The sequence below is a fragment of the Sciurus carolinensis genome, chromosome 7 (assembly GCF_902686445.1).
Source record: "Sciurus carolinensis chromosome 7, mSciCar1.2, whole genome shotgun sequence".
Classification (NCBI taxonomy): domain Eukaryota; kingdom Metazoa; phylum Chordata; class Mammalia; order Rodentia; family Sciuridae; genus Sciurus; species Sciurus carolinensis.
Genome location: NC_062219.1, coordinates 90,391,240 through 90,412,822, shown reverse-complemented (window position 1 = coordinate 90,412,822; position 21,583 = coordinate 90,391,240). Strand labels below are relative to the sequence as shown.

Below are 21,583 nucleotides of genomic sequence, written 5' to 3'. Positions count from 1 at the left end.
CTGGTTATTTCTACTGACTATATTTCAGTTTTACCAGTCTTCTCTTATGTGTCTAATTTACTGATAAGGCCATTTATTTTGTTATAGTCAATTATTGTGTGTTTTTTTCCTTCTGGAACTTCTACTTGATTGTTGTTTACATAAATTCATTTTCCACTAAAATTCTTCATCTTTTCATCTAATTTCTTGGTCATCTTATTTATAGTTATTTTAAAGTTGTTTGTTAAGTCCAGTACCTCCCAATACTTCCTCTTAGCCTATCTCTAGCATTGGCAAAAGTAAATTCCCTAGTTTATTGTTTCTCATGTACCAAATAAAGAGTTCTTGTTACCCTTGTGATACTGAGCTGTGCTTAGCTACAAACTTTAATTAAAAGGAAGCGGTTTATACAAAATTACATCTAGGTTCTTTTCTAATTCTATAAGACTAAGTCGAAGGGTCTTTTGGAATATCCCCAGTGTTTTGGCACTGTGCCATGTACTGTGGGGATTTTGTATCTACACTCAGTATTCAAGGCTTAAAAGTAGCAAAAGATGAATTCAAACTTGGGTTTCTTTGACCCTAAAGCTTTTAACCATGGCTCTGTAATACCTAAGATTTTAAGCATAAGGACAGGAAAAAAATTGTGTTTTAATGGAGAATTAAAGTCTATAAACACATATATAAATATAGATAGATATGGATAAAAGCAAAGGATTTTATATATGTATAAAGATTTATATAGGAAGATAAAAATGAGAAATATTCTTTGTCTCTTGAAGTTTATTTTTTCTTCTTTGATGCTTTTTCCCTCCTGTGAGAAAGTATCTATTCTTGTACTTATTAATCCATAACCCAACCACCAATAAATACAGAATTTTAAAAAATTTTATGCAATTTTAGACAGAGTTAGTTTCTTTATAGGCTAGGAATACATTTTTAAATGCAAAACTATATATTACATATACATTTATACACATGCAGGAGAGAAAGAAATCTTTTCTTCACATAGCAGATCAGGAAGAAAATTTTTCACTGTCTAGCAACTAAATATATCATGATTTCCAGAACTGGAATAAATGTTCTTGCTTCTTTGAATGACACATCAGTGAGTGGATGGATGTTGTACCCTTTGCCAAAAATTAACTTTTTAAAAATATCAGGAAAGCAAAGTTAAGAAATCTTGTTTTGCACATATAGTCTGAGGATGACACATTTAATCACGAGGATTAGAAACAAAGAGACTAAAAAGGATGTACCAGGATAAACAGACTTAAATGAGGGTTTCTTTCTATTGCCATGTTACCTTTTTCAGTAGACCACCACATAGCAATTGGTACATGCACATATTCATACATGCACATAACATAATTTGATCAATCTCATTCCCCAGTACCTTTCCTTTCCCTCGCTGCCTTCCTCCCCCAATTTGCTTGCTGTGTTCTACTGATCTCCCTTCTGTTATTATTATTGTTTCAATTAGTGCATTATATTCATTGTGTATATTCATACATGGACATAGCATAATTTAGATTTTATTCCCCAGTATTTCCCCATGCCCTCACCTTCTCCCTCCCTCTCAATCTCTTCCATCTACTCTCTTGGTCTCTGTTCACTGTGCTTCTTGAATACATTAAGCACATTCCCAGCTCAGGACTTTTGCACTAACTTTTCCTTCTATCTCCAATATTAGCCCTTCCCACTTCAAGTATCTCCATGTTTCACTCCCTTTGGTTTCTGCTCAGATGTTACCTTTTCAGCGAAGCCTCCCTGAATACTATTTCATCAAAGAGAAACCCATGCCCTGCCCCACCCTCAGCACAACTTTCTTCTGTGTGCTTTACTTGCATGTAGAAAATAAAGCATGCATCATAGTCCAACATACTAGGTATTATTGACTTGTTTCTGCAATTATTATTCTTCTGTTTCTTTGGGTTGTAAACTCTAAAAAGGAAGAAAATTCATTTTGTTCACATTTGTATCTCAATGATCAAAACAGTGCCTGGCACATGGTAGCATTCACTCATTTCTTGAAATGCATGTTGAATGCATAATAGGAAAGCATTTTTTTTTTTCAGGAAGTTTTCAACACTTCTAAGTCATTTGGAGATAATTATTCACAAAATTAAATTAAATTAATTCAATTAAATTCATTTTTCTAATTAGAACAGAGCAGCGGAACACAAAAAAATTTGCATGCCTTTATTTCATCTAGAAAAACCATTATGCAAAATTGTAACTGGCTAAACCAGAAGCATTAATGGAAAAGTTTTAAATTGTCTCCATTTCAATGAACTTTTCCCTCACCATCCTGCAAAGAACAGGGAATCTTTTCTGTCCTGCTGATGGATGTTTCCAAAGAAGAAAAAAAACACTATAAGGACTTTTGAATTAGAATATGTGTGTATTAATATACTTGTTATGTTCATATACTACTGTTTACAAAGTTCTATGACATTAAAGCTGTTTTCTTGATTATGTGGTGAAGAAAGATTCTATGTTCTCTTGTGTTTCCAATTAAAACTGAAAGCCAAATGCTTCAACCTTGTAAATTACCAAGGTATTAACCAAAGCCAGCTGCAACTTATAAATGCCCTTTTTTTATAAGAAGACAACTTGGGCATGTGTTCTCCTTGGTGTTATATAGCATTTGATCTCTCTTGTTCATGCCTTCTAATTTTGTTTATAGTACACAATCTATCTTTATGAGGATTCCTTAAACCTAAAAATGAATTCAACATTCTCTGAAGAAAACACACACATGAATTCATTCTAAAATCCATTGTTTTTACATAGCATGTAGTAACATAATATAGGACTGAGGTTTTTGCTTTCTGCATAAAAAGTACCTGTGATATTAATTAAGTCATTTCTGTGGGTGCCAATATGAAGCCATGAAGACATTGGACAACATTATTAAGAACTATAATATTACCTTAAATACACAACTGACAGATGTTAGAACTGGAGACTCAGTTTTGCTTAGAGCACAAGTCACGCTCTGGTAGAGGTGCTTAGAGAAGCACTTAACTCTTGCAATCATCCAGGGAGTTATTTTGGAACTGTAAAATACACAATAACACAGGCACTATGGGAGTGGTATGCCCTGGAGAAAAGGTGACAAATTAATAATACTTGTTCAGAAGCTTACAATGCTCAGAAAGTGATCAAAAGCTTTTGTTAATCCATAGTTACTTAGGTCCCAAATCTGATTCTTGAAAATAAATCCTAAATCTAAAGGTAATTATGCTAGGCCCTTCTGTCTTTTGACATTTTGTTGGTCTGTCGTATGCTTTAAATCTTGGGCCACCATGCAGACATTCATGCATATTGTCCTGTTACAGTATTCATAAAACCGCCTTTCATTCTTGAAAGTGTCCCTGTTTGGAAATAAGTTATCTGGCCACCCTATTTTAACCCCACTGTGGATAATCAAGTGAAAAGTGTCTTTGTTGCAAAGGCAGAAGTCATCTCAGATCTTGTTTTTACAGACCACACCCTTGGAAGGATGCATTAAGATGAAAGACACAGAGAGGCCTAAGAATTGATTTACTTTTGATCACATAAAAGAATACATTTTTCTGTTTATAAATAATTTCAAAACTATGTTTTAATGTGTATATCTAAATGATTTTAAATATGAATAATTTTTTGCTTTATCTCATTCATATGAATACTACTGAGACCTCAATATTTAGAATAATGATTATATCAAATAGTAGTCTTTCATGACTGGTTTATAATCACTTTGTCTTTACTTCAAATAATCCATACATTGAGGAATTATTAAATCAGCAAAGACACATTAGGGAATTGAGAGCATTTTCTCACTGATTGTAACCTAATATTGCAGGATCTATGGTATTTGTACAAAACTGGAAATTTCTGGGATGACCTAAAGGTAGCTCAGATCTTTAGGATTAAAATTACGAGATTATTAAAATAGTATCTTGGCAAGTAGCTTTGGTTTAAAAAAAATAAAACTTTAAACACTGTATTAACACAGCATTTTAAAGTTTGCTTTATTTTTCTAAGCTTATAAAACAACTTTAAAATATGGAGTTTAATTTTTCCTTTCATTTCTGTATGACTCTAAGAGTTTCTGTGTTAATAATTAAGTATGATTCATGAAAAGTAAAAAAGTCCATTACTTAAGTTCTTTCTTTGGAATCTCCTTCACCCTTTTGTCCTACCATCACTTTATCCAGGGTGAGTGGACAGGAATCATCCTGAGCTGTAGCAACTCGAGTTGAAGTTTAGGGACCAGGAAGATCTATTAATAACTTTCCTTCTGTGGGAAAAATCTGGTTTCATTTGCAGAACTTGCTGCTTCAGTCTGTTTAACTTAGAGAAACTCATGGGATTCTAGATCACCCCTCCTATCTGGTACCCTCCACACCCAATGTGATGGGGAGTCATTTGGGATGGATAGTATCTTTCCTTGACACCCTAATAAAAATTGCAAGGCATGGTTTCCTTCATCATTTATATTGGATGTTTCCCCCTTTCCTTTCTTCTCTAAAGGATGAGCATTGGGGAAACAAAATAATTCTTAATTTAATTTTAACTGATTAAAATGTGCGTAGTAATGTGACTGATGCAATTATTTCTTAAGGTTCAAAGTATCCCCAAGATACAGGCTTGTCCTCTTCTTCTCTATTTTCCTCAGTCCTTAAATTCAGCCTGTTTGCAATTCTTATCAAGTATGGCTCTAAAATTGAATTTGTGTACTTCTTACCTTCTATAACTACCACCCTCATTGTAGCCACCATCATCTCTTTCCCAGAAAAAACAGCCTCAGAAATAGTCTCTTTATTTTCTATTCTTGCCTGGCCCTACTCCTTTTTCCACAGAGAAGACAGTGATAATTTTAAAACAAAAATCAGTTCATATAATTTCTTTACTCAAAACCTCTAATACCTTCCTACTTTTTAAATATACAATATAACTATTTCCTGGCATTTTAATATATCTTGCAGTATCTGGTCCCAAACTACATCATTCCTTATTGCATGCCCTCTTTTGTGCACCCATTTCCTGGCATGAAAGCCTATCTATGATCACTGAACAGGCCCCAGCTCTACCCACCCAGAGCCTCTGCACCAGCTGTTCCCTTTCTCTGATCTTTGCAGATCTGGCTCCTTACTGTAGTTCACTCTCATTTACAACATTACCACCTTAGAGAGGCGTTCTATATCTCTGCTGTCTAAAGTTGTTTCTTGCATGGCTGTCTATAAACTTCTTATCATATCAGTTCCACATTATTGTAGAGAGCAGCTTAAAAAAAAAAAGATGCTAGATTCTCAGAGGCTGAAGGCCAAAGGTCCTTTACTCTCTCAGGTCTCTCATGGTTTTAATAAAGCTACTGGCTTGATTGTCTTTTTCACCAGCAAAGAAATGGAAGCTGCAAGACAAAGAGGGATTCTTCTGGGAGAGAGATTGAAAGAAATGCCGAAGAGTACTCATCATCATCTCATGGTGCTGGATCTACCTGTCCTTAGGCTTATAATGAGAGTTTCTGAAAACTAATAGCAAATCTGTTTTTTCCATTTCTGAAGGAGGAAAATTTTCTGATTACCCTGTACTGGTAGCGCATATGCAGATTATAGTCAAGGGTTTCTAAGATAAAGAAGGCAGGAATGCCCATACTCAGCTCTCCATACCACTGAGGAGGAGAAAATGGGGGACCTCTTCAGTTTCTATGGTCTCAAGTGAGAATGACTGGAATTAGCTGAAGGATGGGACAGGTAGAGCTGCATTGGAAGCTGTTAGTGGCAGTTCTGGAGGTAACAGACAACAAGAAAAGGATATGAGTCAAACCACTGGGCTGAGTGAAGATGCCCTTCATGTACCTCCTAAGCATACAAAATTATAATGTACCCAGTTCCATCCTACTATATCCATATTCTTTAAAGTGTGACTTCGAAGTTTCTATCAAGGGATGGAAATTTGACACTAATGTGGCCTTGTGATTTACTTTGGCTAATAAAATGTGGTAGAAGTGATTGTGTTCCTGTTCTAAGCCTAAGTTCAAGTGATATTGTGAGTTTTCAGTGTGTCTTGAATCCTGTGATCTTTTGGGCCAGGTAAGCCTGCTGGATGATGAAAGACTATGTGGAGAGAGATGACTCTCCCAACTGATACCTCTTCTGCCAGCCAGTTTTCTTCAGATCAGCCAGGTGATGGTAGCCATGTGAAAGAACACAAACAAGATCAGCCCAGCCTAACATAGACCAGAAGAACCTCAACCAGTAGACTCATGAACAATATTAAATGGTTACTGCTTTCAGTTACTGAGATTTGGGTTAGGTTATTATGCTGCAATAGTTAATGATACATAGGGTTAAAAGACTGGACACTACCTAAGAATGTCATTTGTGCATCTACTATGGGACTGTCATCACGATAGAAATTACTAACATTATACTGCCGGGGTGGAGGAAACAGATCCTTCCTCTGTGTCTTAGTCCACTTGGGCTACTATAACATACTACCATAATATAGATGCTATAGTTTGGAACTGGAACATCTCCTAAAAACCCAGGTCTTAAAGACTTGGTCCCCAACCCATGATGCTATTGGGAAGGGTGGAGCCTTTGAGAGATAGAGCCTAGTGGGAGCTCTTGGTTCACTGGGTTGTGTCCTCAATGGAGATTGCACTTCTCAGTCAGCATGCAATGAGCAGCTTACTCTACCAATACTATCATTGGCTGGAGATCAAGTCTTCAATTCATGAGCCTTTGGGGAACATTCTGGATCCAAATAATAACAGTGGGTAAATATCAGAAATTTTTTCTCAGAGTTCTGGAGGTTGAGAAGATCAAGGTTAAGGTGGCAGTAGATTCAGTGTCTGGAAGGGGTCTGCTTCTTCACAGATGACTGACTTCTTGCTATGTCCTCACACAGCAGAAAGCCCTAGGATCTCTCTACAGTCTCTTTTATAAGGGCAGTAATTTCATTTGTGAATTTCTTTCAAAGTTCTTACTTCCTAATACCATAAACTTGGGGTTAGAATTTCAACATGAATTTTAGAGAGAAACACATATTCGGACCACTGTGCTTGCTTTAGTACAGCTGATTCCTGATGTAGCCAATATCCCCATTGGATGAGGTCAAGACAGTGATGGCACCATAGCAGAACCAGCTGAGTAGCCACCATGCCAGGGACAGGATTGGGATGAGAGTACCTATTAGTTGGCCTGCGTGAGCAAGTCCTGAAAAAAATGTGCTCAACTTAGGAAATTTTAATGATGGCTATCTGAAACACTAGAAGTTATTATGAGGTTTTCATTAAAAATGAAGCAGCTCTATATGAAAAAAAACCGTAGCTATTAGCTAACATATGATGTGATTTAAAATATGTATAGATTTATAAACTATCATTATTTCCTTCACTAGCTATGTTTTATGACCTCTCATAATTACTTGAAAGGGTTTTATAAACATAGAGGTTTATATTTCAGATCGGAAAAATAGGTTTATGGTAAAATAATTTGACAGCAAGAATGTTCTTGAATATCAAAAAGGCAGGTAAATCTGTCACTGTTGATAGAGAACAGAGTCTAGTCAAATTTATCTTACTTTACCTTAGTTGAATAGTTAAGTAAGACAAACTCTTTGTCTAGTTTGCTTTCTGATGATTGTTTTTCCTTTTAAGTCAGCACTAACTAAAGCATGTTTCAGCATGGCATCTGAATAAATTAAATAATTTTATGTCTAACTAATCTAGTTCATGGTTTTCTTTTCATTAAAGTCTATTCCTAGGGGCTGGGGGTTGTGGCTCAGTGGTAGAGTGCTCACCTAGCACATGTGAGGCACTGGTTTTGATCCTCAGCACCACATAAAAATAAATAAACAAAAATAATAAATAAATAAAATAATATCAGATGGAGTAAAAAAAATTTTAAATCAATTCCTGTCCTAAACAAGGATCTATAGTTTTATTTTCTAATTTTCTTTTTGTTAATATTTAATAAGGGAAATGATACAACTTTGTCATGTAACTCTGAGGCCTCTGCTTTGCTTGAGCACCTCCTGAGCCTTTCCTTTGAGTCTTGAAGTTCTGGGTTGCAAACAGATACTTATAGAATGTTTGAAGAAAAGTGATGGAAGAAAAGTTTCTAGAGCCTAGGAAATAAGGCCCTGGACTTTGGAATGAGGCAGATTTGGTGTAAATCTTGACTCTGTCAGGGATTTGTTCACAGAGTTACTTCTAAACTATAAGAAGATAACAATAGGATCACCGAAGGACTTGAAAAATAAAATATGTAAACTACTTAAGACCATGTGTTGTATATAGTGATTTTAAAAACAAAAATATTCTATAAGGATAATGGAATAAGCTAAATGAGTTCTAAATTGAAAATAAATGTTCCAAAAAGAAGCTGCAATGAAATGAATCACCATTTTATAGGCATAAATTTGACCTATTAACTGTAATCATTTATGATGTGCCAACATTAAATTATTCTTTAAAAAAAATTTTTTGTAGATAGGATTGGTTGTTTAAAAATATTCAGGAGTTGGAATAAAGTTTAATTAGAGATTATTTTTCATGTTTTAAGAATAATAAGATTGAGTAGTATTGCCTTCCAGTTTTAACTAATGTAAGCTAACCTTAAATTTGGAGAAAGGGTAAAGAGAATGTACAATATTTTCAACAAGTGACAATCTTGTCTTGATGTGTTGCTGTCCTGAGAGTCCTTGCTCTGGGACTCTTTTATAGGTGAGAATAACTTTTCTATGATTATTTTATCAGCTGAGTAACTTGATTCCATTATATATAATACAAAAAGTAACCTATCATCTTTCCATCACATTCTAATACTCGAGCCACACTTTATCATTACAAAACTGTATGCCCTGGGTTCTGTGGTTACTTAACCTTCACAGGTCTCCTTTTAATAAATATTTTAAAACTACATACAATTCCAGTCCTCAGGGAGTTTACAAGGAAGTCAAAGGGCCAGGTGCAGGAACATCTGTGAAGCAAGGCAGAAGAATGTAGATTGTCTTTAAAGACACTCAAATTGTGCTCTGTGCTGTTTAAAGGCAGGGGAGGGTTTGTTCAGTGGGAAGAGGGCAGGAAAGGAAGCATGTTATAGATAACACCTGAAATAAGCCTTGAATTATTGGCAGAATTTCAATAGCCATTTCACATTTCAACCAGAGGAAGCAACATGAGTAAGCGTGAGACATGCCCATTCTGTGGTTACAAGTCATTAAATCTGGTTTCAGCGTAATGAACATTTTAAGGAACTGATAAGAGTATATCAGAGTGTCACTTTTTATGGCCTCCAGTTTCAGGGAACAAATTTAATTCAGCAGGAAATAAGAAACCTCATGTTTCTCCAGGGAATGAGGAGAGAAATGGCCATGCTCTCTGTTGATATATTAAAGAAGTAATAAACGCATAATTTCACAATTATTTAGTTACAATACTATAATGGTTTTGTAAGTATATTTATTTTGTAAGTATAATGATTCTGTAAGTTTATTTATAAGTTTATTGCATGTTACATTTTCATATTATATTATCATTATATATGTGTGCAGGTAATTCTTTTTCCTACCAAATGTTAAAATCCAGGAGGTGGGGCCCACGTTCAACCTATCTGTATGTTCTCTGCAGTGCTTACCTAAGAGGCATTAAAAGGTATGTACTGAATGAATGAGTGGTTTAATTAAGATCTGTTTCTTGGTGAATTCCTTAGGCTCAATTTAAAAGGTTTAAGTTGCATATTAATTTTTACCTGAAAGATTCTTGCTGGAAATATTGAAAACAGTATTTTAAGTCAATATCTTGGCTCTTTTAAGACCACTGCTTTATTAACATGCTAGAAAAAATATGCCATGCTTTTTCATATTTGCTTTATTTTTACTACAACAGTAATCTTGTTCACTGTAGAAACTTTATGTATTACAGATAAGCAAAAGTAAGAAATCAAAATCCCCATAATCCTAACCTAGAAATAACCACAGTTACTGTTTTAGAGTAATAGATAATGTGGTCTATATGCACTTTTTTAAGCTTTTAATATGCATGGCTAATTTGCCCTTTAGAAACACTGAACTATTTTATACTCCTTTTAGAGGTATTGAGAATGATCTCCACTTCTGCCAACACCATATATAATTACTAATATTAATCCTGACAAAATGGGTAGAGAAAATAGTTCCTTTACTAATATGCCTTTCTTCATATGCTAATTAAGTTGAATATTTGTTCATGAATTTATTGACCTTTTACATTTCTTTTGTGGATTCTCTCTCTCTCTCTCTCTCTCTCTCTGCTTATTTTTCAACTAGGGCCTTTCTCTCCCTGTCTCTTAAATTGTTTTTGAGAACTGAATGCATGTTAAACAATTTCCCTAGTCAATCCCTGTCTTTTATCACATTTTCTTTCAGCGTCACTTAACTAGAGGAAGAGGGTCTAATAAACTAAATGAAAGTCACATCTGTGATCCCCTCCTCCTCTCATTTCTAAACTGAGTGTCACAAGCTAGAATGTCTTCCAGGAATAGAGCAAATATAAAAGGAACTAGTGGCACACTTATTTCTCTGAGTAGAATTTTCAGAAACAAGGATAAAACCAGAATTTGGAATTAAAAGATGCCCTAACCTACTTTTGACAATTACTAAGAATTTAGAACTAGCATGAACACTTTCTTTACTCTTAAGAATATCACACGTAGTACTGGCCTAAAAAAGGACATAATGGGAAGTGCGTGCGATGACAAGTCAGCTTTGGTAATTACAGTTAACAGTAAGGTCTGTTCATCCACTACTGATGCATTGAAGTATTTCCATGGATATGTGTGGAAGTCATGTGTGGCTGTGCCCCGTAAATTCAATAAAGAATGAACACTTTTATGGTTTGGTAGCTAAGAAGTTAGCTGGGGGCAATGCTGAAATTCTTTCTTCTTGAAAAATGGAAACTATGAAGGGGAGGAAAGTGAAAGAAATTATAAAAGGGAAAAAGAAAAGCAGCCTGAGAGTACAGAACTACAGAAAAAAAAAAAAAAAAGAAATGGGAAAAAAGAAGTATTAAACAGAAGACACTGAGAAGCAAGGTTTAGAAGAAACATGTTCTTTAAATTTATTATATCCAAATTATCAAAATATAGTACAATGTTCATTTTAAATTGTTCAATTTATATGAGGCATTACAAATATGGAACCACTTTTAATGCTTTAAATGGAATTTATTGCTCATTTGACATAAAAATAGTTAAATTTTGTCTTCCATGGGGCATAAATGTCAAAAGCAGTTTGTGCTTATAAATCTTTTAAATGTTAAGTACACAAAAAGGGGGGAGAGAGAGAGGGAGGGGGGAGAAAGAGAGAGTGAGAGAGGGAGAGAAAGAGAGAGAGGGAAAGAAAGAGAGAGAGAGAGACAGAGACAGAGAGAGACAGAGACAGAGAGGGGTAAACTGTTATTTGTTGGAATTTAGAGTCCCGTCAGACTCCCGTATTATTTTCAGATATTTGTTCACCAGTGGTAGTTTCAGAAGCAAAAAGTGGAAAGTCTGATCATTTATAATTGTATTTGGCTTAGATAAATAAAAGGTATTTGGTTAATTGCTCTTTCTACTCAAAGTCAATTTAAAATTCAATTAAAAAATTGAATAAAACTCCAAGACCTAGGGATACAAGTTGTGATCATGAAACCAATCTAGATTCCAGCCCTTTTCTGAGAGAAAACTAAATAAATCTTTATTGATCTAGGAATTTTGGTGTATCTAGAAACTAAGTAAGCAACAGATAATAATAATTTCAAATTTTTATTTATTAATTTCTCACTCTTCCAAAACTTTGGGTCTATGTTATGAATAGGCAAAGGAGCATTTTGAGATAGAAACAAAAATATGCATTTAGCTTTTAAATATAGAGGTTGTGAAATTATTAAAACATCTATAGAATAATGCTGAAATGAAGATGATTTCTTTGTATTAAGACAAAATTGTGAGATTTCTGTTAGGTAGTTCTAACACCTTATTTTAAATAGCATCAATCAATTAAATATAAGTAGGTGGATTTATGAGTGTGAGAAAAATAAACCTCAAATGCTCTTAGTTCAACTCAGTAGCAGATATACAAAACATAACTACTAGGGAGAAAATTTTTGAATAGGAATAATACTTTAAAACAATAAAACTGACCATCAAATGTCTAATGAAAGCTTGTGAATCATGATTCCTAAGCGGCCCTTTAAGCTGACTGACTTGTGATATTCTCTCTCTCCTTGGCTTCTTTCCACAGTCAACCAAAAATGAGAAATAAAATCATATGAGAAGGAAATACATCAGGCTATTTCAAGTCCTGACACATAAACATGGTTTGTATCACTATGAATGTAAATACTAAAACTGCAAGTATTTTAATTAGAATGAAAGGTTTAAAAACCACTAGTTGACACTTGCAGTTAATCGTTTCACTCTAATGAAATGAAAATGAGCTATCTTTTAAATTTTTTCTTAACACTTTAATTTTTTTTGTAAGCCTGTTTTCACTTATTCCCTGATTTATGAACCCTTAAATGTGAAACTTGTTTCTATGGTTCTAAGGTAACTTTTAAGCTAAATGGTTTTCATCATTATGGATCAAAAATATAATTTGTTTTCCCAGCTGTGCTAATACTAAACTAAAAACATTAAACCAAAATGTTACCTAATGTATGTGTGTGTGCATATATATATACATATATATGTCCACCACCAAGGTATAAAGACCTACAAATATACATATATACGTGTCATATAGGTGTACTATATATACCTGAATTTATATAATATTTACATACTCCTACACACACACACACACACACACACACACACACACACACACATACACACACAGATCCGCAGAAAAATACTGCCTTCACATATTCAGGGATCTCAAAGAGTTTGAAGACCAAGATTTGTAGCACCAATCCATGGAAAGATATGATATTTTAAAATCACAAAATACTTTTTGTGAATTCCGAGACAAATCAAGCCACACAAACCTGTACTCATGAGCATGATTAGAAGACGGGCAGATTCTCTTGAATAACTTTACATAAACTCCCTTGACATAAAAGTGAAAAATGAAACATAAATAATATCCTTTTTTAGTTCAACTGTTAAAAAGCCAATTATCTGCCTGTAAATGTATGCCACATATAATACTTCGAAGACACTTCTTCATAATCAGAAGTGAGAAACTAAGCATCTGCATTCATCCGTCATTCTATCTGTGAAACTGCTAATAAAACGCAAACCTGAAAGACATTATTCCCGGGTCCAAGGCAACATTGTTGTAATTAAGGAAAACCTGTGCTTGAGTTGGCTGAGTACTGTCTTGCGGAGTCCTCCGTCCTCACCGAGTGGGAGGGTCACACTGGGAGAGACTAATAAGGGCAGAGATGCGTCCCCCTTCCCCACTCGCAGGGAGCTCGCTCGGGCCACTCCTCGGCGGTGCGGCAGCCCTGTCCGGACTCCACTGCGCCTCTGAGGGGCTCAAACACAATTCAAGGTAAGCTGCGCGGCTTTGCGACCGGCCCTTTCACTTGATCTCTCTCACACATGGCCGGTCTGTGTCATTTGCTCATGTTTCTGGTCATTAGCGCGAACCTGCTTCTCAAGAAAACGTAAAACTGTGCTACATATGTAAATATGTTTCGGTGGATAAATATGCATACCTGCAATTTACGCATTCCCATAGGGAGCTCAATGATAGGGCCAAAAAAAACGTCCGATACCATATAGCCACTTTAATATGCTACATATAATGTGCCTCGCGTTCATATGTTCACATAATGCAGGCTTTATGCGTTACACTTTAGTTCTAGGTGGTTTTTCTGGCTATGTGTGATTGATTGTGAAGCAGAACTGTGAGCAATGCTGATGCGGGTGAAAATAGACATCAAATAAAAAAATATCTGCGGGGATAAAGCCATAGAAGGAATGATCTCAGTATGAATTCACGCTGTTAGAGCTTTATTTTGATCTATGCCTAGAGATGTCATCCAGTTTAGAGGTGTAAGCTAGCAGAAGCGAGTTTCCGGTGCCTTGCTCACTGGTCAGGGGTTACCTATTCGGACATGCGGACATTTCTCCCAAGTGCGGCTTCAGCGGGGCGGCAGGGTCCGAGCGGGTGGGGATCCCGGGCTCCAGCCACCCCAGCCCCCGCTTGCCCCGGAGCGTCCGACCCTGCTCCTTAATTACCCTGCAGCATGCGCAGCGCCGCCGGACCCAGTGCCGCCGCCGCCGCCGCCGCCGCCGTCGTCCTGGTTGCCGCGTCCGCCGCCGCCGCCGCCGCAGCCGCGGGAAGGTCCGGGTGCGGGCTCCCGGGAGAACCGCCCAGCCTCGGCCGCCGGGCCTGCGAGCATCCAGCCGACACCGCCGTCAACGCGCCCGCGCTGCCGCCACCGCAGCCGCGAGAAGGGAGGCGGCGCTGTGCAGCCCAGCTAGGGCGCTGCAGGGTCCCGAAGAAGTTTGTTGGCCCGGAACCAAGCACGCCACCCGGCACGCTAGCTCGTTTGAAGCAGGCGGGCATGTAAGCAAAACCCGCCCCATAGATATTATCGAGGGAGCAAGAAACAAGACAGTGGGTGGGCAGACGGGCTGAGGGACAAGCCAAGTTATACACCAGCCCCAGAGGAGCTGTTATTTCCTGAAGGTAGAGAGGAAGAAGGCATTGCCAGCTTCAGGGGACAGTGAACTAGGAGCCAAAAGAAGGTGGCCTAGAATGTTGAAAATAAAGTTTTAATAGGACCATCCAGGAATTGCTGTGGCTCACGAACACCCACGGCTTATGTGTGGGAAACGGAAAGGTAGCAGAAATAAATTGTGCTACTCTCTCCACACCCCCAACCCTATGCCCAATTCCAAGATAACGTAGTTCCCATCTTCTGCTTGGAGATGTCAAAGGAGGAAAAAGATGTGAGGGTGGTAAGGAAGTTGAGAGGAGTTTACATATAGGTGTGCCTGATTTGCGGTGGGTGAAATAAGTGTACTCCTACTCTTATCCTCTATCTGCACCGAGCAAAGAAAGGAAGAAAACAAGGGTATCTCTCTCTCCTCACAAATAAGTACCTCCTTAAGAGATTAAAGAAAAACCCCTGCGGATACACATGATCTTTTAGGATCTCCCAGTTAGTAGGTGAGCAACACCCGTAGGACAAAGTTGGAATCTTTGATGTGACCCTACAAAAGAGGAACCAGAAATGTGTAGGTGTTCAGGTGATGCAAAACGTAAATGCCCCTTCTGGAGAAGGTTGAGGTGTCCTTTAGGTAGGAATATCTCTTTAAGGTAGAAAAGAGGAGGTAGGCCTAAGGTTATAAAATAATTCTCTTCCTAGGGGATAGAAAATGGAGAAGGTCACTGACAGGTGCTTGCCTGAGATTTTGTCCTGGCTCAAAGTGGTGGTGGAGGAGGGGGGGAGTGAGGCTTCCTGAAAAAGGAGGGAAAAGATGTAGCAATAGAGAGTGACTCTGATATGGATATGTAAAGAAATATCCAAGAGATGAAAGAAAACCCAATGTGATTGTCTCTGATTCTGAATCATTATCTAAGGAAGCCATCCGAAACAGATGAAAGCCTGTGTTTCTTTCCAGAAATGGAAACTTTCCATCAACTTTCTGGTTCTCCAGTGTAATCTCTCCTAATGCAATTTTAGTTCATTTTCTGAGACAAGTGGAAATGCTCAGTGGGTACAAAGTGAATGGTTCTAGAGGCAGAAGATATAGAGATAAAAACTACAGTGGTGTGGCTAATTGGTATCATAAATGCAAATTCTAGTGAAAAATTGAAAATAACAGAAATACAAAGAAGCAGGACTCTAGAGATGCCCCTGAAAGGAAGCTAGAACCAACCGAATGAATGGAACCAGAAAGGGGTGGCTTGAGGCTTGCTATGTTGAGGACATGTATCTTAAACAGGAGAATAATGGGGCTTAGCAGAAGAGAGCAAGCAAGGAGAGCATTCCAACCAGAAGGAATGGCACGTGTGAAGGTTTAGAGGTGGGAGTGAGCAGTCATGTGCCTAGTAAGACATATAATCTGAGCTAGGGTGAAATCTGAGAGGAGCAGAGCAGATGGCACCTGCCAAAGGTTAAGAGGCAATGGGCTCTTTAGGGTGTTATTGTATAGGCCAAAAATAAGATAATAAGGTGAGGAAGTTGCATGTTGGGTATGATAGAAAGATGATGAATTCAAGAATGAACCAATGGACCTTTCTCATCCATGCATAGAATGTGAATGGAAAAGAGTCTCTGACCCCTGTCCTTGAGAGAATTCAGATAGTCATGAGGTTGTATGCATTTTAGAAAGCTAGTAGAGTCCTTCAAATGAAAAAAAAAATTAGAAAAGTAGATGGATTAGGAAAAATATACCATATTGATTTAAAATTTTAGGTGACAATGGTTGTTGATAGGTTGCAATGGAAAACAGAACAGGACAACTGTAGTCAGAAAAAATGTAGGTCAGTTATGATGGTTGAAACTGAGCATAAGTTGGTGGAGACAACTGTAGTTCAGAGATGTAAGTTAATTGAACAGACAAATTGAGACCCAGCTAAATATGCTCAAAGGGAACCTGAGTTTGAGACCTTCTGGAAAGTAAGCACTAGTTTTGAAGTGGAGAAATCATGCAGGACCTTGAAGGAATGTGATAGAGTAAGTCAGTTTTAGAGGAGTAAAAATGTAAAAAACTAGGGAATATGATTTCTGTGGTGGCAAAGAGCAACTTCAATAGTATCATCTCTCTTTTTTTTTTTTTGTCTCACTAAATAACTCAAATTATGTTCCCTGAGTCTTTTTTTAGTATTTTTCCTATACTTCTCTATAATTCTTTACTTTACATATATCTTTCTTATCTGGATATATTAGTTAAGTTCACTTCTGGACATATTAGTTAAAAACTCTTAATCTTTAATTTTGTCCAAATATATCACACTAGACTATAGTCATTCTACAAACAGATCACATAAGTACCTACTAAATGCTAAGTTTATTTATTATTTATTTATGTATTTTGGTACCAGGGATTGAACTCAGGGACACTCAACCACTGAGCCACATCCCCAGCCCTATCTAAATGCCAAGTTAAAAAAAGAAACTTGAGTGAAAAGCAGTCTTTTTTCTTTAAGATGTTCAATATGGATTAGAGACAATGCAAACAAGTTATTCCTGCAGTCTGAACTGTACAGAGGCAGAATGGTACAGAATTGGGTGCTAAACCAGTACTGTGATGGTTCTCATGGATGTGGCATTTCAAAAAGGATGTGGCATTTGAACTGTGTGTTGAAAGCAGAGGAAGAATTCCCAGATGGAGACATGATTGAAAGGACATTCTAGTTATCAAAAAGAGAACATGGAGCATGGTGGTACTTTGTGGGAATTGTGGATGGTTTGATGGAGTAGAGTTTGTTTGGAAAGAGGTAGCAGAAAGTGAGACTGGGTGGGTAGAAACCTCACTGGAAAGGGCTCTGAGTCAACAGTGAAAAGCCACCAGAAATCTTTGAGGAGGGCACTGAAGTGAGTAGATATTTGTTTTAGAAATCAACTCTTGAGCATTTGGGAACTGGAAATAAGGGAAATGAATGGAGGAAGGGAGTTGAGTTTTGCAATTTTCAAAACTGGAAATGATAAGAAGGTGAACAAAGGCGATTTCAGCAAGGATGAGAAAGTTTGTGTGACTCCCAAAGACATTTTGTAAGTAGACTTGATAGACACTGATAGAGAGAACTGATTGGGAGGTGACGAAGAATTTAACAGTGATTCTGAAATTTCTTACTTGTGTTCCTAAGTTAATGATGATGCTTGTAACTAAAGTATGAAGGTTCAGAGGTTTCTGTAGAATACAATAAGGGTGGAAACCTTGCTAAGTTGCTGAAGACCTCTGTAAATTTACTTTATTACTCCAATTAATGATAAAATTGTACAATAATGTTAGACCTAGATCTAAGCTCTTGGGGATATTTGTCTAATTATTGATGTAGGTTTTTAATGCTCTGTGTGACTTTCCAGTTGGCTTGTGCTAATAGTTTATATTCTCTACTATAGCTTCACTAAAGAGAGTCTCCATTGGTGAAAGAACAGATGTGTAACACCTGTTGTTTTGCTTATTTACACAATGCCTCACTTCATAACAGTATGACTAGAGACAAGATTTTCCTGATGGAGATTTGTATAGGCACACTGCAGGATAGTCAAGAAGGTCTGATTTAAAAACTGATCCCATGCCCAATCACACAGCATTTCTCTTTAGAAAGAATACTCTGAAAACATAAATTCCTTCAGTCATTTAGTAACATTTTCAAAGTTGATAATTGTGTTTATAGCCTAGATAAAAAGAACCAATATTCCTTTTTCATTTTGTCCTCTTTCTCTTCTTACCCTTGTCTTTTCCTTGTTATTTTCTATTTTGAAAGCTCTAATGCTCTTTCAGTCTCTAATCCTCTGAACCTTTAACTAATACAAAATTTCAAAGATGCATGATGAACCTAAAAAAATGTTAAATGGCCTAACAGTGAAATTATTCTTGTTCCAAAGGTAGATTTCATTTGATTTGCTCAAGAGCTCACTGAGAGACTCCTGGCCATTTTATCTAGGAAGCCTACCATTCCATCATTCTGTCTACTTATTCTGCTTTCCTGTCTTTCCTATTATACCTCTTAAAGATAATGTAAGAATTTGTTTACTTTTTGTTTCCTTGACCAGAGTGATAGCAAGAACTTCTATTTGACTCACACTTTATATCCAATGACTGGCACATAGTAGGAACATCATCCTATCAATGAAATGAAGTGAAAGGTTAAAATTTCCTATTACTCTTTTCTATCCCATCTGTTTTTTATGTACACAAACATAGATGAATAAGGAATGATTTTTAAAAATCTATCTCCTGATTCAAATATTCTTAATTTTGATCATTGCCTTAGTATTCAAGGCTGTCAGTGTTGAGCACGATCACAGCTATGACTTGGGCACTTTGTAGAATTAAGAAGGAGTCTCTGGATTCTGTCCAGGATTTTTTTGATAGAGAATAGCCAATATTTAAGAGGAAGTATTAGGGGAGGTGTTCCTTATCCTGATATAAACATTATGGTATAACAGCCAATGCTTTTTAGTCCAACAAACCCGAACTTGAGTCCCAAGTTTGGGATGTCTCAGTGTGCTCTAGTGTTTTCTATCAGCAAACTGGGACCTGAAATCTAGCTTCAGCAAGATCTCTTAGGTCTGGTGAAGAGAGTCTATGCTCTGTGTCCTGCATTTTAGAAGACTTTAATGTGATATGGCCTTTCTCTGGATGTGTACCTGCACTCAGGGCTCAGAGTCCACAGAGCTACTACACAAAGCCTAGATCAGGATCTAGGTACCTCTCTGCCATCCTGAAATTCCTTGACTGAATGAAGTTTAGCCTCCTCAAGGACCTGGAAAACCTCTTCTTTGATTTATTAATCCTGGGGACAGACCAAGCTACTGTTATAAACATGCCTAGACCCAAAGGATGGTGATTGTGCAGGCTCTATAGACAGAACTTAGACTTATTGGCAGATTCACACATGTGCAGTGAGACTGCATGCTGCAACTGGAATCAGAAATGAAGAAAAAAAAATGAGGGATAAGTTTTTGTCTAGGATAGAGGCCAGCTTATCCTACAGAGCCTACTCTGTTTGATTTTAAACTTGACCTGGGCTTTCAGGACTTCATGAAGGTATTCGTGTTGTAAAAGGAGAAATAATATTTTTATCAATGCTACTAACTTTATTTATAACTTTCAAATATTTAGACATATGGTATGTGGACCTCTTCTCCTGGACCCTGCTAATGTTAGATACAGGTATCCCTGTCTCTCAAATCATTATAATTATTAAAATAAAATGCCACATATAAAAGAAATTCTACCTTAGAAAATGAGGCCACATGGGACCAATATTCTCCATATCCTTCTTGAAAAGGTATTGTGAAACAACTTTGTATAAGCTAGGCAAAATGTCATTTGAAGACTTTAGAAAGCCTCAACATTCACATTTATTATCTCCAGGTCCCATATTTTTCTCCACTGGAAAACACTGAAGATCTATGTTAAAATTCAACTTTATCTGGGAAGAGCAACACACAAAATAATGGTACTGTTGACTTGGATCCATTAATAAAAACTATCTTGACAATCACCTAGTTGGGACCTGATGGGATAGGATAGAAACATAGCAAGTATTGATGAGGAAGTGTGTGGACAAAACCAAGAACTGAGAAACCTAAGGAGGGCACCAGAGGTGCATCTGGGTCAGCCAAAAGTAGCTTGAGGGCAGCAGTGTCTAGGTGCAGGAAAAGGAACAGGAAAAGAAGTTCAGAAAGACCACAAGGGAAGTTTTTCTCTTGATAATTTTGTTGGGATCAGTACTGAAAATAGCCTCCAGCAGAAGTTGAAGATCTGAAAAAGGTGTTTTTAAGTGTATATGAAGATTTATTTTTATACCTTAATGAAAATTTTTCAAAAGTCCTTAGCTGGGTGGACTATATTTTCATCTAATTAGCATCTGAACAACAGAAACCTCAAATAGTAAGCACATTTTGAAATATACAAAGAGAAGAAATACTCATGATAATGACCCTTGAAATATTATAAGACCTTGAAATACCTTAAGAATTACAAAATAAATTTTAGAATATTATCACTATAACTTCAAAAAGAAGCATATTTTACTGTATCTCAAGATTTTTAAATTGACGGTCTCTTACTTTTTAAAAGTTCAACAAATATCTATTGAGTCTCCATTCTTCCAGGTATTATGCTAAGCCTCCAGGATACAGTAATGCATACAACAGACAGTCCATGTCCTGATGGAGTTTTAAGTCAAGTGGGGATAGTAAACATATATACACAGACAAAAGAAAAAAAAAAAAAAGACTGAGCTAGAGACTAATGAGACAAAGGCATTTCTTTGTCAGATAAGGATAGGTTCTTCTACATGGTAACATTTAAATTGAAAGATGAAGGATGAACAGGACCCAAAGTGTTCCAGGGCGAGGAAATAGCATTCACAAAAACCTTGAGTTTGAGAATTTGAGGAACTGATATCAGGGAAAAGGATGGTATCATATGATGTTGGAGAAGTGGGTAGGAGTCAAATTATTCAGGGTTTCTGGGTCATAGGAAGATTTTTTAGATTACATTTAATGTGCAATGGAAAATCATTACAGAGTTGGAAGCAGGGAAGTGACATGTGCCAACTTTTCCACTAAGAAAAGTTCATTAGTATGCAAAGAATGAATTTGGTCAACAGTCAGTAATGGTGAGGGGAACCATATAGGAATCTGTTCAGGGGTACAGACAAATCTGATCTAAACTAGGATGGGAGCAGAGGAAAAGCAAGAAATGAATGGATTTGAGATGTGTTTGGGATTATGCAGACATGACTTGTTGGTTTAGATGTGGGAGAAGGAGATAAGCAAAAAAGAAAAATCAATGTGATTCTAGGGTTCTGGTTTGAACATTTTAACAAATTATAATCATCAAGATTGTAAAAAGCATGAGAGGAACAAATTGTGGTTGGGTATCATGAGTATAACCTGGACTATTAGGTTATGGAAGTCTGTGTGGCATCCTAAAAGTGA

General features: G+C 36.8%; 1 protein-coding gene and 1 pseudogene across 1 annotated transcript in view; one reads left to right on the top strand and one right to left on the bottom strand.

Annotated features, from left to right (window-relative positions):
- The window catches only part of LOC124989270 (polyadenylate-binding protein 4-like), a 48,524-nt pseudogene extending 34,007 nt beyond the window's left edge, over window positions 1-14,517 (bottom strand).
- Window positions 13,450-21,583, top strand: part of Col19a1 (collagen type XIX alpha 1 chain) — a 321,254-nt gene continuing 313,120 nt past the window's right edge. The window contains exon 1 of the mRNA XM_047558644.1: window positions 13,450-13,494. The gene's annotated coding sequence lies outside the window, so the exon portion shown is untranslated. The remainder of the gene's footprint in view (window positions 13,495-21,583) is intronic.